The following is a 6708-nucleotide window of genomic DNA, read 5'->3' as shown; positions in this document are numbered from 1 at the left end:
ATGAGCGGGACTTGTAGCTTTTTGCCTCTTGAATAGTTTTGGCATTTCACTTTATCCATTGAGGTTCAGAATGATTGGCATCTATAGGAACTCAGAGTTCAGATAGTGTTATTGATTCTCCTAGTTCAGTATGTTGATTATTGAACACAGCTACTTTATGAGTCTTGGCTGTGGCCCTAAGCACTTTGTTTTCCAGTATTACCACCGGATACATAAATGCCACAGACACATAATTGGGTGAACCTTTTCATATTGTGACTCAGCTTTGCTAAAGTCCCCAATTAGAGGTGTCCAGGGTTCTTAAGCACACTCTTCATTTGCTTTGGACCTTGACTTTAACCGCTCAGTCTCAAGTTTTCACTTGACACCTTCACGCCACAAGCACATGGTTAGGGACAGCTTGGTTTAGCCGCTTAGGCCAGGGTTTTATTCCTTTAGGCCCTCCTATCCACCGATGCTCAAAGCCTTTTTTGGGATCTTTTTTATTTACCCTTGCCTTTTGGTTTTAAGGGTTATTGGCTTTTTGGTCTTGCCTCTTGGTTTTAAGAGCTTTTGGCTTTTTCTGCTTGCTCTTTCTCTCTCTTTTTTTTTCTGCAAGCTTTTTCTTTGCTGCTTTTTCTTGCTTCAAGAATCATTTTTATGATTTTTCAGATTATCAAATAACATGTCTCCTTATCATCATTCTTTCAAGAGCCAACATATTTAACATTCTTAAATAACAACTTCAAAATACATATGCACTGTTCAAGCATTCATTCAGAAAACAAGAAGCATTGTCACCACATCAATATAATTAAACTAAGTTCAAGGATAAATTCGAAACTCATGTACTTCTTGTTCTTTTGAGTTAAAAAAGTTTTCATTTAAGAGAGGTGATGGATTCATAGGACATTCATAACTTTAGGACAAGGTTACTAAATACTAATGATCATGTAATAAGACACAAACTTAGATAAGCACTTAACATATAAAACGAAAAACAGAGAATGTAAGAACAAGGAATGAGTCCTCCTTAGTGATGGTGGCGTTTCCTTCTTGAGGAACCAATGATGTCCTTGAGATTTTCTATGTCTCTTCCTTGTCTTTGTTGCTCCTTCCTCATTGCTTTTTGATCTTCTCTTATTTCTTGAAGGATGATGGAGTGCTCTTGATGTTCCACCCTTAATTGTCCCATGTTGGAACTTAATTCTCCTAGGGAGGTGTTGATTTGCTCCCAATAGTTTTGTGGAGGAAAATGCATTTGAGGCATCTCTGGGATCTCATGGTGATGAGCTTCATACGTCTCTTGAGATCCATGAATGGGCTCTCTTGCTTGCTCTATCCTTTTCTTAGTGATGGGCTTCTCTTCCTCAATGGGAATGTCTCCTTCTATGAAAGCTCCAGCTGAGTAACATAGATGGCAAATAAGATGAGGAAAAGCTAGCCTTGCCCCAGGAGAGGGCTTTTCGGCTATTTTGTAGAATTCAAGAGAGATAACTTCATGAACTTCTACTTCCTCTCCAATCATGATGCTATGAATCATGATGGCCCGATCCACAGTAACTTCAGATTCTTGACCAGACATACTCATGAAGAAAAAAGATCCAGGGAGTTTTCATATTTCATGTGCCATAGGAGAGACAAAAATTGACAGAGGATTCTGCGACTTAAGAGCTAGCATAAATGTGATGCCTCTATCTCTTATGAAGAAGTTGCAAATCAATGAGCTGAGATCCACGGATGTAATCGTCCAATTGGTAGATAAAACTCAGAAGAAGGCTGAAGGACTAATTGAAAATGTATTGGTAAAGTAGGAAACTACTTCCTCCCCACTGACTTTGTTATTCTGGACATGGAGGAAAGCTACCTCTATCCCATTATTCTAGGGAGACCATTTCTAGCCACTGGAAAAGCTCTCATTGATGTAGAACAAGGAGAATTGATATTGAGAATACATGATGAGCACCTCACTTTCCAGGCCTTCAACCCCGTGCATGAATCTGAGTAAGAGAGCAAGGAATTAAAAGAAGAACACATTGAGAGCCCCCTGAAGGAGAACGGACATGAACCACAGGGGCAGCATCTGGAGCTTTCCTTGATGGATAAACAAGAAGCTCAAGAGAAGAAGCAACCAATGGAGTTCAAGGAAGAACCGAAGCAACAAGTGTTGAGAGGAGCATCGAGCAAGGGACTACCTGACACAACACTCATGAGAGCACCACTGGAAGAAGAGGGAAGAGTTGTGAAGAAATTACCAAGGGGATGGAGAAATAAAAAGATTCCTACATAGGGTTTTTCCCCTGGAGACAAAGTGATATCAACCCACCATCCACCAATCCCACCTCATCTTCCAGCCATTCCATCTCAATTACCTCAAGTGTTCACCATTAGAAAGGTCCTTTCCCTAGAGCATGTAGAAATCATTAAGGAATCAAGTGGAGACTGTTTCACTGTAAGGGGAGAAGACCTAAGGCACCACAATCCACCATGACAAAGACCAATCGTCAAGCTAGTGACGCTAAAGAAGCGCTCCATGGGAGGCAGCCCATGATTTAGTTCTCCTTGTTTTAATACTTCAGTATGAATAATGAGTGTTACTCTAGCATGAATTCAAGACCACTTTGACAATTTTTATGACATTGAGAAGCATGTGATCCAATTCTAAGTTTGGTGTACCCACAGGCACACTAGGATACCTTTCAAAAATAATGATCATAATGCCCGTTTCATATTTATTTCTTGGAATTTATGGCCAAACATTAAGTTTGGTGTTCTATATATTGCAAGAACAAGTCATGAGAGTCAAGTTTTCTTGAGCTTTGAAAGTCATGAAAGTGCAACCATGGTTATAATTTTTAGTTTATGTTTAGAAATAGCAAAATAAAGTTTTTCTCATGATGGTTTAACCAAAAAGTGACACTAATTTCATAGAGATTTCAATGACAACATTTGGAGGAAGTAACACTTTGAACCATATGACCAAATACTAAGTTTGGTGTCCTCCAAGACTATATATGGTGGCACCAAAAAGAGTCACTGTTGGTTAAATAAGCATGAGGAATGATAACCAAGGTTTTAATATTAATTGTTCTTTTACCCCACCTGTTAGTACTCACTCATTTTGACTTGTAATAATAGTTAGGTGCACGGAGAACTATTTAATGAAAGGGATAAGACAAGAAAAGGAAAGGCTAGCATGAAGACAAAAGGGGATCACATGGCTTGAAGGGTGAATCTGGACATCCTTGGAAGAAGCACTTGGAAGACCGAAGAGATATGCTTCATGAAGAGGCAACTTTTGTCTTTATTTAATCTTGCATGCACAACATTAATTTATCCCTTGTCCAAATGAATCCTAGCCATCCATTTTTCATTAAAGCTTACTACAAATAACCTCCCTTGAACCGTGCATATGAACCAAAAGCTCACACTTCTTGTACTCAGATATTCAATGCTTTTGTTCTCCAAAACCAAAGCTTAGAAGTTGTGTCCTTGTGCAACAAAGTACCCTTGTTCACTTTCTTCCATAACACTACTCTAACTTCAAACACTTTCCCTCCTAGGGTGCGTCCCACTCACCCATTCTCTTCATAAACCCTTAACCTCAATTCGGTCAACCATCAAAGGAAGCATAGCTTCTTCTTCAAGCTCTAAAAGAAGAAGAGGAAAGGAACCCATGGTTGAAGAAGGTGACAACGAATATGATCGATGGAAGTTCAAATCATGGTACCATCAAATACAACTTGGGTGGATGAATGACAAAAAGATATATCCCGAAGTCCCTTTCCAGCTACCAGATGACAGGTGCCTAGAAATGAAAGCCAAGATTAGAAAGAGAAAATGGGAAGAGCTTACTTCACCAATCACCAGGATTAATGCAAACATCATAAGGGAGTTTTATGCTAACACCCCAAGGCTTAATATGACTGAAGCCCCAACTTACAAGAGTTATGTACGGGGAATAGAAGTGGACTTTAGTCCGAAGACTATCACGAAAGTCTTAGAACTTAGGTCAGCACATTTTGATGAGCTGAGGTACCATGAAAGAGTAACTGGGAACCCAGATTATGATGAAATATCTAGTGATATCTGTGTGGTGAATGCTGACTGGGAGAGGGACAATCAAGGAAGGCACAAGTACTTGAAAAAGGGAGATCTCATCCCTAAAGCAAAAGGATGGTATGAGCTGATAAAGAGATCAATTCTTGGCACAGTAAACACATCGGAAGTCAACAAGCAAAAGGCTGTCATGCTACACTGCATAATGGTGGGAGGAGAGATAAAGGTCCATGAGATCATTGCAAATGACATTCAAAGGGTTGCAGAGAAAAATTCTGCTGAAGCCTGGCTCTATTACCCAAGCACCATTATGAGGTTATGCATGAAAGCCAGAGTACCTTTAGAGGATGCACACCCAACGTTGCTATATCCAGGCATGCCTATAACCCTCGAAAGAATGACGAATGTCATAGAGGCACAGCAAAGTCGAAGGCCACAGAGGAGGAGAAGGAGAGAAGAACCACAGGAAGGAGAAGAGCAACAAAAAGAACAAGGAGATGAGCAACAATTCCAACCACAAAACAACCTGGACATGGGGCAGATGCAAGAAGCAATTGAAAGGCTCTCCAAACAATACATGAGAGTGCAAGAAAAGCAAGAAGAGTTCCATTCACAGTACATGAGAGCTCAACAAAGACAAGAGGAGCTTCAGCTGAGAATGATGAGTCAACAGAGAGATTATGAATCAAAATCTCTAGTCATGCAAAGAGAACAAGATTCACAATTCCAAGAATCTCTCAACCAGCTTGCCCAACTTTAAATTGATAACATGAGAGCCTTCCAAGAGTTCACGACCCTACAGGATGCAAGGTATGGAGTTCAAGCTGATTATAACATAAATAGCCAAATCAAGCTCAACTACATTGGGGAACATCTTCATAGCATGGACCCAGCATTCTAATTTACGATGAATACTTCGATGAAAAGAGTGCCAGAGAAATAAACAAAGCAATAGGCCTTGAGAACAGAGTGGAAGAGACAATGAAGAAAGCTGGATTCTGGCAAAAGCTAAAGGGCAAAGTCAAGGGAGAAAGTAGTAAGCAAGCAAGCGAGAAAAAGAAGAAAGACAAACAGGATAAAAAATGAAAGCTGGACTTGCTCCTTGGCTATTCCATTCAATAAAGAAAGAACATGTTTGTCTTAGTTGATATTCACTTATGGTTTTAGTCATCTTGCATTCCGTATGTTTTAATCTTTACAATAAGTGTGTTAGCCTAAGTGTGTGTGCTCTCATTTTCACTTGTTAAATGCTTGTCTTGTTCCCTAAGTCTTTTCAATTAAATAAAAGAAATGATTGAACAAGAAGTGAAATAGTTCCTTTTTAGCAAGTAGTAAGATAACAGTAAGTGGTGGTGCATGTTTGATTGTGTAGTAATGACGATCGGATTTCTGCTAGTAAAGAAATTTATAAAAATATAATCGCGTTGTAAGTATAGTTTCTAAACAAATAGAGAATCCTTTCGTACAAAAGTTTGGTTGTCACAAGTAACAAAACCCAATAAAATTTATAACCAAAGTATTTAAATCTCAGGTCGTCTTTCAAGGAATTGCAGGGAAGTATGATTTATTATTGGTTATGGAAAAAGTATATTTTGTTTTTGGGTTTTTAAAATAAGGAACAAGTAATTTAAATGACAAGAAAAATAAATTAATAATTAAGGAAATCTCTTGGCAAGGTATGAGAGCTGGACGTCCTATCCTAGTTATCTGATGAGCAGATAATTTATACGCTTTTTGGCATTGTTTTTACATAGTTTTTAGTATAATTTAGTTGGTTTTTAGTATATTTTTATTATTTTTAAATAAAAATAACATTTCTGGACTTTACTATGATTTTGTATATTTTTCTGTGATTTCAGGTATTTTCTGGCTGAAATTGAGGGACTTGAGCAAAAATCAGATTCAGAGGTTGAAGAAGGACTACAGATGCTGTTGGATTCTGACCTCCCTACACTCAAAGTGGATTTTCTGAAGCTACAGAACTCCAAATGGCGCGCCCTTAATTGCGTTGGAAAGTAGACATCCAGGACTTTCCAGAAATATATAATAGTCCATACTTTTCCCGAGTTTAGATGACGCAAACTGGCGTTCAACGCCAGTTCCATGTTGCATTCTGGAGTTAAATGCCAAAAACAGGTTGCAAAGTGGAGTTAAACGCCAGAAATAGGTTACAAACTGGCGTTCAACTCCAAAAGAAGCCTCTACACGTGTAAAGCTCAATGCTCAGCCCAAGCACACACCAAGTGGGCCCCTGAAGTAGATTTCTGCATCATTTACTCATTTCTGTAAACCCTAGTAACTAGTCTGATATAAATAGGACCTTTTACTATTGTATTAGACATCTTTGATCAGTTTTATGCTATCTTAGACCTTTATGGGGGCTGGCCATTCGGCCATGCCTGGACCATTATCACTTATGTATTTTCAATGGTAGAGTTTCTACACACCATAGATTAAGGTGTGGAGCTCTGCTGTTCCTCGAGTATTAATGCAAAGTACTATTGTTTTTCTATTCAATTCAAGCTTATTCCTATTCTAAGATATTTATTTGCTCCCAAGAACATGATGAAAACATGATGAATTATGTGACGCTCATCATCATTCTCACTTACGAACGCGTGCCTGACAAACACTTCCGTTCTACATGCAAACAAGCTAGAAAGCTAGAAT

This window comes from Arachis ipaensis, chromosome B10 (genome assembly GCF_000816755.2).
Source record: "Arachis ipaensis cultivar K30076 chromosome B10, Araip1.1, whole genome shotgun sequence".
Lineage (NCBI taxonomy): Eukaryota > Viridiplantae > Streptophyta > Magnoliopsida > Fabales > Fabaceae > Arachis > Arachis ipaensis.
The sequence above is the reverse complement of the archived record's forward strand: the minus strand, read 5'-3'. Positions refer to the sequence as shown.